This window comes from Chinchilla lanigera, unplaced genomic scaffold (assembly GCF_000276665.1).
Source record: "Chinchilla lanigera isolate Chin_1 unplaced genomic scaffold, ChiLan1.0 scaffold00063, whole genome shotgun sequence".
Classification (NCBI taxonomy): Eukaryota; Metazoa; Chordata; class Mammalia; order Rodentia; family Chinchillidae; genus Chinchilla; species Chinchilla lanigera.
In genome coordinates this window covers 11201523-11212602 of record NW_004955464.1, presented here as the reverse complement: position 1 = coordinate 11212602, position 11080 = coordinate 11201523, and the positions used below count along the sequence as shown (strand labels likewise).

At 40.6% G+C, this 11080-nt stretch overlaps 1 protein-coding gene across 1 annotated transcript in view; it reads left to right on the top strand.

Moving 5' to 3' along the window:
- The window catches only part of Cmpk1 (cytidine monophosphate (UMP-CMP) kinase 1, cytosolic), a gene marked incomplete in the record, with an annotated part of 33716 nt that overhangs the window by 545 nt on the left and 22091 nt on the right, over positions 1–11080 (top strand).

The following is an 11080-nucleotide window of genomic DNA, read 5'->3' as shown; positions in this document are numbered from 1 at the left end:
CCCGCGTGGCAGAGGCCGAGGGGCGACGGCGCGCTGCGTGTCGGGGCGCCGAGCCCGCGGCCACCTCCGCGGGCGACCGCTCGGGGTTGCTTTGTTCCTGCGCCACCGCTTTAGGATCGTTCTGGGGACCAGACGCGACCAAGGAGTGGCTGGGAGCAGGGACCGGGACGCCAGCGTCGGGGCCCCGCGCGCGCAGATTGGTATACCCGGTGGCGTGGCGGGTGAGGGCAGAGGGGCCCAGATTGCTGCTTGACGTCGTGTGCAGCTGCTTGAGACTGTTCCTCCCCGCCCAGCCTGACCTCAGGCCCGCAGCTGACTAGTGTGCGCCTAGGAAAGCTTGCCGTAGGGGCAGGTGTGACTTTCAGAGCGCGCCCAGCAGGGTCCGCGCAGGCCTCGGGGCGGGGCCAGTGTAGGGCTCTTCCCAGTGGTGCGATGAGCAGCCGTGGGGTGGTGTCCTAAGCCCTAGCTTCAACCTTTGGCACCGCTGCCAACTCACGCTTTGTTCTTAGGTGAGTAACTTCCTCTCTGAGCCAAGGGTGTCCCTTTAAAAAAAAATTAGTGGCTCTGCATCCAGGTTGAGTATCCAACACCTCTTAACTTTAAATCCTGTTAAATTTTTTCTTCCTTTCTTGTTTTGGGGTTTACTGGTTCAGTTCTATTAACAGTTTCCCATCTAGGGTGACCGATATGTGGTTAGCTGCAGTGATGCTGTGAGAAAGCCTTAACGGGCAGTCTGGGGAAAGTTCGGAAGATCCGAGGGAAACGAGACGCCTATAAACTGGAGAGACTGCCAGAGGTGGTATAAAACAACCAGAGAATTCTGTGAAACTCGATGACGAACAGATTTTGTTGCTGGCCTGGCGTGGTGCACACCTGTAATACCAGCAGTTTTGCGTGCACAGCCAAGAGGATCACAAGTTTGAGCCCAGGCTGGGTGGCTAAGTGATTTATAGATACCCTGTCTCAAAAAATTGAATAAATGAGTGGCTGGGGATGTAGCTTAGTGCGAAGGCCCTGAGTTCAATCCCTGGTACTGAAAAAAAAAAAAGCGGGGCGGAATTGGGTTAGAACTAGAACTAAAATAATTTTCTCCTTTCCCGGGATATGGCCTGTACTCCTTTTGGGATTTTACTTCTCTCCTATGTTCATTCAACCAACTCTTGGCCAATATTTTATCCTTGAAAGAGTATCCAAAAAAAGTAGAACTCTTAAGAGTCTAAGAAGTTCTAAGAGTCATTATGTATTCTACTATTGTATTTATAATTATTGATCATTTTTAGGAACCAGTTTACCTCAAAATACATACCATGTTTTCATTTTAATTAAAAAAATTTAGTTTTTGCTTTTTAAAAGACAAGTGATGGGATGATTTCATGTTTTTATTTTATGTATGAAGTAACTTACATGAAAAGAGCATGACAGGGGAAAGAGTAAAGGGTTTAGAGTTAAACGGAAGTGTTCAAATCCTCACTGCCATTACTGTTTCTCTGACCCCAGAGAAGTTACTTTTTGCTTAGTTCCTGTGTAAAAAGTAGAAAATAGAAATGTCTGTTTCAGCTGTTAGTGGTGCAGCCTGTAATCCCAGCACTGGAGAGGCCGAGGCAGGACTTCTGTGAGTTTGAAGCCAGCCTGCGCTCCATAGTGAGTTCAAGACGAGCCTAAACTACAGACAGTACCAAGATCCTGTTTCAAAAAACTAAAAAACTGGTCTTTTAAAAAATTTTCTAAAATTTTATTTATTTTGTCTTGTCTTGTTCTGAGACATGGTCTCCCTGTGTATTTGAGGCTGGCCTGGAACTCGATGTGATCCTTAGGTTTCAGCCTCCTGAGTGCTGGAATTACAGGTGTGTGCCACCACATCTAGCTCTCACTTTCTGATTCTAAATCTGTATCAATTTGTTTTTAAAAATAAGCTGTTTTCTAAATCAGTGCAATACTTTATTAGAATGATGTATTGAGAGTGGAATTACTGTATATAATGATTTATTTCTAAAAAAAATCATGGGGGGGCTGTGTTATTTTTGAATTAATTTTTTAAATTAAGCTTTAGGTATTTGTATTTATTATTTTGGCCTAGGAGAAACTATGGCACTGTAACCTTATCTTTGAAAATAACCACCACAATTTTGCAAGTGTTAGTTGGAAGGAGTATCTATGCCTCCTCGTTTAGAGATTGTGAACATGTTTGCTTACATAAACAAATTATGGCTGAAGCTGATACTTATGCCAGAAAGCATACTGATTATCAGTGTAATAACTTCTTCCTACACCTCTGTGGGATTGTGAGACCTAATAAATTATTATAGCAGTATTATATATTGAGGTCTGTGTTTCATTTCCCTAGAGCTGGCAAAGCATGCTATTTTGAACCCCCTTGGTCCTGCTGACCTGCTCATGTCTACCTTTCTAACACTTGTAACTTTGTACAGTAGTACCTTGGCACAGACCATTAATTGGTTGAGGAAGGTGTGCTGAGTACCAAAAAGGACAAGTATCAAACAAACAGTTATAGCTGGAAAGGGTAGCAAGTCATATGAGGCGATGACAACATCAAGTTCTAGTTTTCCTGACTTGTACCAAACAAACAACAAGTTTCAGCACAAAGTTTCTACACCAAACACATCGAGTACCAAATCCAACAAGGTCAGAGCAGATGAGTACCAAGGTAGGACAGTGTATGGGTGCTCTTATTTTGTTTGTAAGGTTCCTAAAAATGGGTTGTTGGATCAGAGATTATATATGTTTTTTATTTTAACTGGTAATTAGTCATCCAGTTTTGAAAAACATTGTATTAGGGTTCTTGAGGGTAACAACTATTAAGATACAGATACAGACCTAGATAATATAAGAGGGGGTTTAGTTTGGGTATCAGCTCGCACAATTACGGAGATCAAGAAGTCATAATATATCCATATGCAAGCTGGAGAACCAAGGAAGTGTGAAGGCCGGAGAATTTGCAGCTCAGGTGTCTGAGAGCAGAAGGTGGATGTTGTTTCCCCATCACTTCATCCTAACAGTTCTCAGTGAACTTGGTTGACGCCTGCCAGCAGTGGTGCAGGCTGATCTTTACTCAGTCTACTGATTCGCGGGCCAGTTTCTTCCGTGACACTCTCATGTACCTACCTGGAAATGTTTTACCAACCTTATGGGTATCCCTTAACGCAGTCATGTTGACACCTAACATCACACATATGCTAGGTATTAACATGATCTTACCTACTTCTCCTTTTTGGCTTACAGTACTGGGGATTAAACTCAGGGTTTTTGCACTGAGCTGTATCTCCAGCCAACCCTTTTTATTTTTGGAGACAGGTCTTAATAAATCACTAAGTTGCTCAAGACCGGTTTGAATTTGGAATGTCCTGCCTCATCTTCCCAGAGTGCTGGTATTACAGGTGTTGGCTACCACACCCAGGGTTGTTTTTTTTTTTCTTTTTTTTGATAAGGATGGTCTCACTATGGAGCCCAGGCTGGCCTCAAACTCAGAGGGGTCCTCCTGCCTCAGCCTTCCTAGTGCTGGGATTACAGGCTGAGATGAATAAGAATATGCTATGTTGCGAAAAGTTTATAGTCTACTGGGGAGACAAGGATGTTAATCAGTGGCAACTGTAGGTACTATATTGTGGTAAGTCCTATGGTAGAAAAATACCATGTATATCATTTAGATAAGGAATTTCAGCCCAGCGAAGGCTTGCTGAAGGAGCTGATTTGAATGGATCACTTGAGAAGAACAGTGGTGCAAAAGCAGCGTGGAGATAGATGTGGGGCGTGCGCAGCACTTAAAGCTATTGTCTTCCCATAGGGCAAGTGGAGGTTTCAGTTCTGAGTAAAAGCCTATGAGTAAAATGACATAAAGTGAGGCTCAAACAAGCAAATAAACAGAACTTCCTGAGGCTGGGTGTCGTGGTGCGTGCCTACAATCCTACCACTTGAGAGGCTGAGGCAGGAGGATCTTCTGTGAGTTTTTTGAACTACATAGTGAGACCCTGTCTCAAAAAACAAACAAATCACTTCCTGGGAGCAAAGTTTGTGCTACATCTGTGGGTGGGGTGACTTAGAAATTTTCAGTGTGGAGTGGAGATAGATACATACCTAATAGGATTGTATGATAAAAGTTGAGAAAGAATTCTGCAGATATTAAAGTTGAATTATAAATTATTTTAAAAGGATTTTATCTTTAGTTTTGCTTCTCCAAGGAGAGTGCAGTGTCTTTGTGGATGAGGGCTCTATCTTGTTCTATTTTGTTCTACCACAGGATTTTGGAAATGCCTACTTACTCTAGATCTTAGTTTAAAGATTCCTAAGTGTTTGCAGTTCATTATGCCCCGAAATGTCTCAGTTTTTTTCCCCCCAGCAACTCTTCTCCAAAAGAAATAACTGTGGTATTTTTTAAGTCTAGGCAGTGATTGATAAATATTTATTTTCGGGCAATTTGGTAGTTGGGGAAATGATTAAGACCAAAATGCTGCAATTTTCTTTTCTTTTCTTTTCTTTTTTGGTTTCTTGAGACAGGGTCCTGTAGTTCAGGTTGGCTTTGAACTCACTATGTAGCCCAGGCTGGTCTCGAACTCACTGCAGTTCTCCTGCCTAAGCCTCCCAAATGCTCAGATTACTGGTGTACACTACCATGCCTGCCTTCTATCTATGCTGGAGATCAAACTCAGTGTCTTGTGCATGCCAGGCAAGTGCTTTACCACTGAGTTACACCCCTTAATTTTATTTAAAAAAAATTTTTTTTAGACGGTTTCACTATGTAGTTCAGGCCTGCCTTGAACTCACTTTGTAGTTCAGGCCTGCCTTGAACTCACTTTGTAGTCCAGACTGGCCTCCAACTCATGGCAGTCCTCTTGCCTCAGCCTCCTGAGTGCTGGGGTTACAGATGTGCTCTATCACACTCTCAGCTTGTTAAATTCTGAAGTACTTATAGCTAGGGTATACATGCCTGTTGGGCATTGTACAATTTCTCATACTTTAAGGACACTTTCATCATTTCTTTTTGTACTTCATTTTCATGTGATACAGTACTTTGGTACTTTTTCCGGGGGGAAGGGGTGTTTGGGAACTGAACCTGGGGCTTTCAGGCTAAGCTACATCCTCAACTCTCTTTATTTTTCATTTTGAGATAGGGTCTTGCTAAGTTGCCCAGACTGGCCTGGAACTTGTATCCTGCCCCAGCCTCATGAGCAGCATGGATTACAGGCATGTGCCACTGTACCTAGCTGGTGCTTATTTTTAATCATAGCAGCTGCCCACCAAAAAGCCCATCTCACAAAGAGAGGATATCATCAAAAGGAATGTGTTATGATCTAAAGTTGAAACTGAGTTACTTTGAGCTGGTAGTTCAAATGATGTCTAGCAGAATTGCTGTGTTTCCTTTGAAAATTTAAATGTTGGGCATTTGTGAATTTTTTGCAGTGCTTGTAGGGCATTTGGGCATAATTTGCAAACTGTGGGTTTACATGTCATTTCTTCAGTGAAAACCTGACATTTTAAGGTGAGTTCAGAGTTCTTAAATGCCCTCAGACTACTTCCTAACGTTTGTTACTTTGGCATCCTGTTGTCGTTGATAACATTTACCTGTTTGTAATTTATCTTTATAATTATTTGAATCTTTCATTGTAAGCTTCACGAGGGTAAAACCCTTAGATTTTAAAATTTACTCTTGTATCTTTTGGGCCAAGTGTAATATCTTGGCATAAATTGATGCTTAAGTAGTTCTTGAAGCTGATTTTCTTGAGAGTTGAATGTTTGACTCTTTAGTTAACTCCAGTGAAAATTGGGGATATTAATTTACTTAACAGTATTATGAGTATTAATTAAGAGAACCTGTATAACAGAATGCCCAGCACAATTCTGGAAATGTATTTGGTACTTAATGTATTTCACACTGGCTCTAGCCTATTCTTATGTAAAAATAGTGAAAGAAATGTCTTGAGCCATGTAAATACCTACTCTTTGGTAGTGATTCTTAGTCATCAGACAGACCCCCCCCCCCAAACCTGATTGAAAGGACACAGTAAATGCCAACAGTGTCTTACCTATGTATTATGTCTAGTAGAGAGCCACCATAGGGAGTGCAGATTCCAGTCAGACTGCCTGTGGCTGAACTTGTCTACTGCCTACTATGTGTATGACCTTAGCCACCATCATTTAAACTCAGTTTCATTTTCCTTATCTGTAAAATGGGGATAGTACATACTATCTACCTCATCGGTCATAGTGAGCTTTAAATGAGCTAAAATGTAAAAAATGCTTAGGGCAGCTCCTGGTGTACTAACTCCTGTGCAGGTGTTATTATTAGTGTCATCAGCTTGCTCGTTCTCTTTGTTTCACCTGTCTGCCGCCCCTTCCTTTTTGATTTTCCCTGAGATTCCTTCCTGTATACTTTGGAAGCTGAATAGGCTCTTCCAGTGGTGGTGAACCTATGGCATATGTACCTCAGGGGTCCAAGTGAATGAGTTGTGTTTTCTAAACTAAACCTCAGTATTCAGGTTTCATTGCAGTGTTCACACTTCATGATAAATTTAGAAGGTACCATCTCACAGGTGTCTTGACTCTGTGAGACTCTCTGACCTGACTTCTCCACCCATGTCTTTGTTGTTCTTGTTGTGGCCCCTCACCCCAGGCTCCAGCTATCAGTTAGGGGTGAGATGTCCTTAGGGCAACTACACTGAGCACTCACTCAGGATTTGTGCTTTTTTTAGCTTATCTAAATGTGAGTTTTCCTGTACTTTTCTGCCAACTCATTCTTTTTAAAGATTGTTTTGAATGATGTGCATCTGTTGTTTTGGGTGAGGGGTCTCTAGAAAATACCTATGTGTAAGATATATAAGTTTTGTACACCAATCAGAATTAGGTATTACTACCTAAGTCTGTCCTAATTCAAACCACTCTATAATATTACTTCTTTCCCTTGTCCTTATTTCTTTTGAAATCTATTTTATTTATATCCTTTGGATTAAAGTTTTATTGACAGTTACTGGTTAAACAAAATGTTCCAGTTAAGATGGTAATGAAAGGACCTGTAGTCACTGAAGACCTCCCAGGGTCACTAGGAGTAGGTATCTGAATGGAAGAGAAGTCACCAGGTAAAAGAGAGAGGGTGGGGACAGGATGAGTGTTTTACTCTCTGGTCTTCTTGACCTAGTCACCCTGCCTCACGTTACCTTACAGATAATACTTTTAGCCCATTTGCCATATGAGAGTGAATTTGCTCTAACATTTTATTTGCTTTAACCTGACAAGTCAAAAACATTTTAAGTAGACTAAACATGTGGTAAAAGCATCTAGAACTTAATAGAGAACGGGTGTGACTGACATACTGCTTGCTGACAGTTTTATTCTGCGTGGTAAGTAAAGGTAGCAGAACATTGCTTGATAAAGAAGAAAGCATCAGTTAGCACTTGCAGAAACTTCCACTGTTTGGGACTCGGTCTCGTGAAACATATGTTCTGTGCCTGGTTTCCGTCAGTCTTCTCCAGAGTACCTTTAAATCAATTTCATACCATTAGGATTATATCCCTACTTCACACAGGACAGCTGCCTGGCCCTCCTTCTGCTTGGGGCTTACAGAATGTATTAGTTATCGATGTTTGCATTAAAAAGTATTATGTTTAATTTAACTCACAGGATTTACCTTTATAATTACGTATAATTTAGATAACATATGCACTTCTACTTTCTTGGAGTATAGAGAAATCCTAGTAGATGTTTTGACTGTATAAATGGGAATTAACTTAATGGCTAATTTAGGTTCTTAAATAGTGGATTTTTTCCTCTGGTAGTTATTCATTTCATGATTATTGCTCAAGACAAGTAGAAAGTGAAAATGACAATATTTCAGAAACAGAAGGCGGCAAGAATGAAGTGAATAAAGTGAGAATGGTCAGAAGCTGGCTGGATCAAGATAGGTCAGATGTATCTGGTTCTTTATGTGTGGGTGCATCTCCTGATCTCTTCTCCATCCCAGCATCCAGCGAAATCTCATCAACTTTGAGTCTCAGCCTCTCTCTCCTCCTCCCGCTTCGCCCTCCTTTCTCCTTCTTCCTCCCTTCAGTACTGGGGACTGAACCCAGGAAGCTCTGAGCTTCGTTTCCAACCTCTTTAAATTTTATTTTTGACATATAGGCTGGCCTTGAATTTGTGATCCTCCTGGCAGCCTCCCAGATAGTTGGCATTATGGCATGTCCCACCACGCCCAGCACATCTCTGTGTCTGTTTCTCTCCTTCCCCTCCCTTCCCTTCTCTCAACTTCCACCAGCAACTTCTGTTATTTTAAGCCCATAGTAGTTTGAAGGCAGAAGGTTGTGTGTCCAGCTTGGTCACTGAGGAATTACCTCAGATGCTCATTGAGGAAGAATAAAGTCACTGGGTGTTAGAAGACTTGGGTTCAAGTGCCAGTTTTCTTCTCATCTTAGTTTCCCTTTTTTTTTTTTTTTGTCTGTTTGAGACAGGGTCTCACTATGCAGGTCAGGCTGGCCTTGAGCTCACTTTGCAGCCTCGGCTGATCTCAAACTCGCAGTGATCTTCCTGCCTCAGCCTCCCAGGTGCTGGGATTACAGGCCTGCACCACCACGCCCAGCAAGTTTCCCCTTTTGTAAAATGAGGACTGTAGAGAGGTGGTTTTGCCAGCCTTAAAACAGATCTGTATCTCAAGACTTCAGTGATATGTAATGCAGTGTAGCCAAGGCAAATGACCTAGTTAATAGAAGTACGTGTGCCTCATAGCCATGGCAAATGACCTAGTTAATAAAAGTATGTGTAAAAGTCTACGTTGGCTATCTGGGAACACCAAGAAATTACATTTAGTCACTTCTTTTATCTTGTTTTCATGAACTTCATAATGGAACCAAGGAACCTGTATAGTTGAGAAAAATGAATATTTAACAATTATATGTATGTATTTTTAAAAATTAGAAATGTTTAAGAAATGAGCTAGGCATTTGTAGGTGTAGCTCAGAGGTAGAGTGCTGGCCTATCGTGCTTGTGCCTCTGGCTTCAATCTCCATTACCACAAACATACATGCATGTGTGAATATACATATATACATACATATATACATACATGAACAAGCAAGTCACTCTTCGTAGCATGTGTGCATGCCTGTAATACCATCACTCTGGAAGGCTGAGCCAGGAAGGTCACAAGTTTAAACTGAGCCTGAGCAACTTAGTGAGATACTATCTTAAAATTAAAAACCAGAAAACTAAAAATAAAAACAGGCTGGGAATAATATACCTCAGTGTAAAGGCCCTGGTTGTAATCCTCATTACTAGGGAAAAAATATTTTTTTTTTTAAGAAATGGGATATCAGGACCAGCTTTTTGACAGTATAATATAGTGTTAGAAAAAATGAGGATTTTGAAGGGAGATAATGACTTGGATCTCAGTGTAGCATCAGCAGCTATAATTGCTCATTGATTCTGTATCTTTATTTGTAAGTTGATAATAATGGCATTTCTCTGGGTTGTTATGCAGGTTAAATGAGATAATGCTTAAACAGTGTTTAGCATAGTACATGGCATTCAGTAAATTGTGTAAATGATAATCTTTATCATCTTATTTATTTATGTTATTTGAGATAGGGCTGGACTTGAACTTACTAGGGAGGCCAGGCTGGCCTCAAACTCGTGGCGAACCTTGGGAATACTGAGATTAGAGGTGTGTACCTCCATGTCCAGCTATTATTTTATTTTATTTTGTTTCTTAGAGGGAAGATTTATTTTAGCACATAGTTTGTAGAGGTCTCAGTCCGTAGCCAAGTAGTTGCAAGATAGGGCAGCATGGCAGAGGGGCATCGTAGAAGGAAACAGCTCATAGTGTGGTAGGCAAGAGGCACCAAGCCTGCTTTTCTCGTTTGTTTACATTTTTTGTTTGTTTTGAGGCGGGTTTTGCTATGTAGTCCAGGTTGGCCTTGAACTCATGGTTACTTTTTTATTTCAAATATAGTAGTACACATTACAGAAAAATTAGAAAATACAGGTAAATTTTTTAAAGCATAAAAATTACCAGTAATCTTGCCATCCAGAGAAAAGTACCATTAATCCACATTGTGGATTGTTCTTTGTTTTTTGTTGTCATATTTTTGTTTTTTTATTTTAAAGTAGATTCATACTCTTTGGAAAGCTACTTTTCAGTTATATCCCAAACATAATACTATGTTAATAAATGTACTTTTATAATCTATATAACTGTCATACTGTACAGGTTAAATATATTATTTAACTAGCTAATTTCCTAATTTTTGGAAATTTTGTTATTTTTGAATTTTGAAAAATTATATTCAGTATTTATTTATTCATTTGGTGTTAGGGATTGAACCGAGGGCATCGAGGGTGCTAGGCATGCTCTCTACCACTGAGCTATATCCCCAGCCCCAGTGTGTTCTTTTAAAACAGCTTTTGAAAATACATAGTTTGGGGGCTGGGGATTTAGCTCAGCGGCACAGTGCCTGCCTGGCAAGCACAAGGTCGTGAGTTCGATTCCCAGTACTGGAAAAAAAACCCAAAAAACAAACAAACAAAAAAAAACAGTTTGCATATCATGCAGTACACTATTTAAAGTGTATAATCCAATCATTTATGGTACATGACATTTAAAATTTCCTAAATTGTAAAATGTAACATTTACCATTTTAGTCATCTTAAGTGTATAAGTCAGTAACATTAATTGTATTTTCAGTATGAATGTATAACTATCACCACTGTGTAGTTTGAAAATTTTTTTCATCACCTCAAACAAAAACTGTAACCAGTAAGCAATAACTTCTTATTCCTTTTAATAAAAGTCTTTTGTTTTTGTTTTGCTTTAAGGCCTGATCTCCCTGTGTAGTCTGGACTGGCCTTAAACTCACTCTGTAGTCCTGCCTGGCCTCCCAGGATCACAAGTGTGCACTGCTATGCCCAGCTTCCTTTTGGCTATTGCAGATAGTGCTTTGATGGGCCTTGGCACACAAGCATCTGTTTAGTCCCTGATTTCAGTTCTTTGGGGGCAGGTACCTCGGAGTGGAATTGTTGGTTCATACAAGATTTTGTTGAGGAACCACCAAACTGTTTTCCACAGCAGCTGTACTCTTTGCAT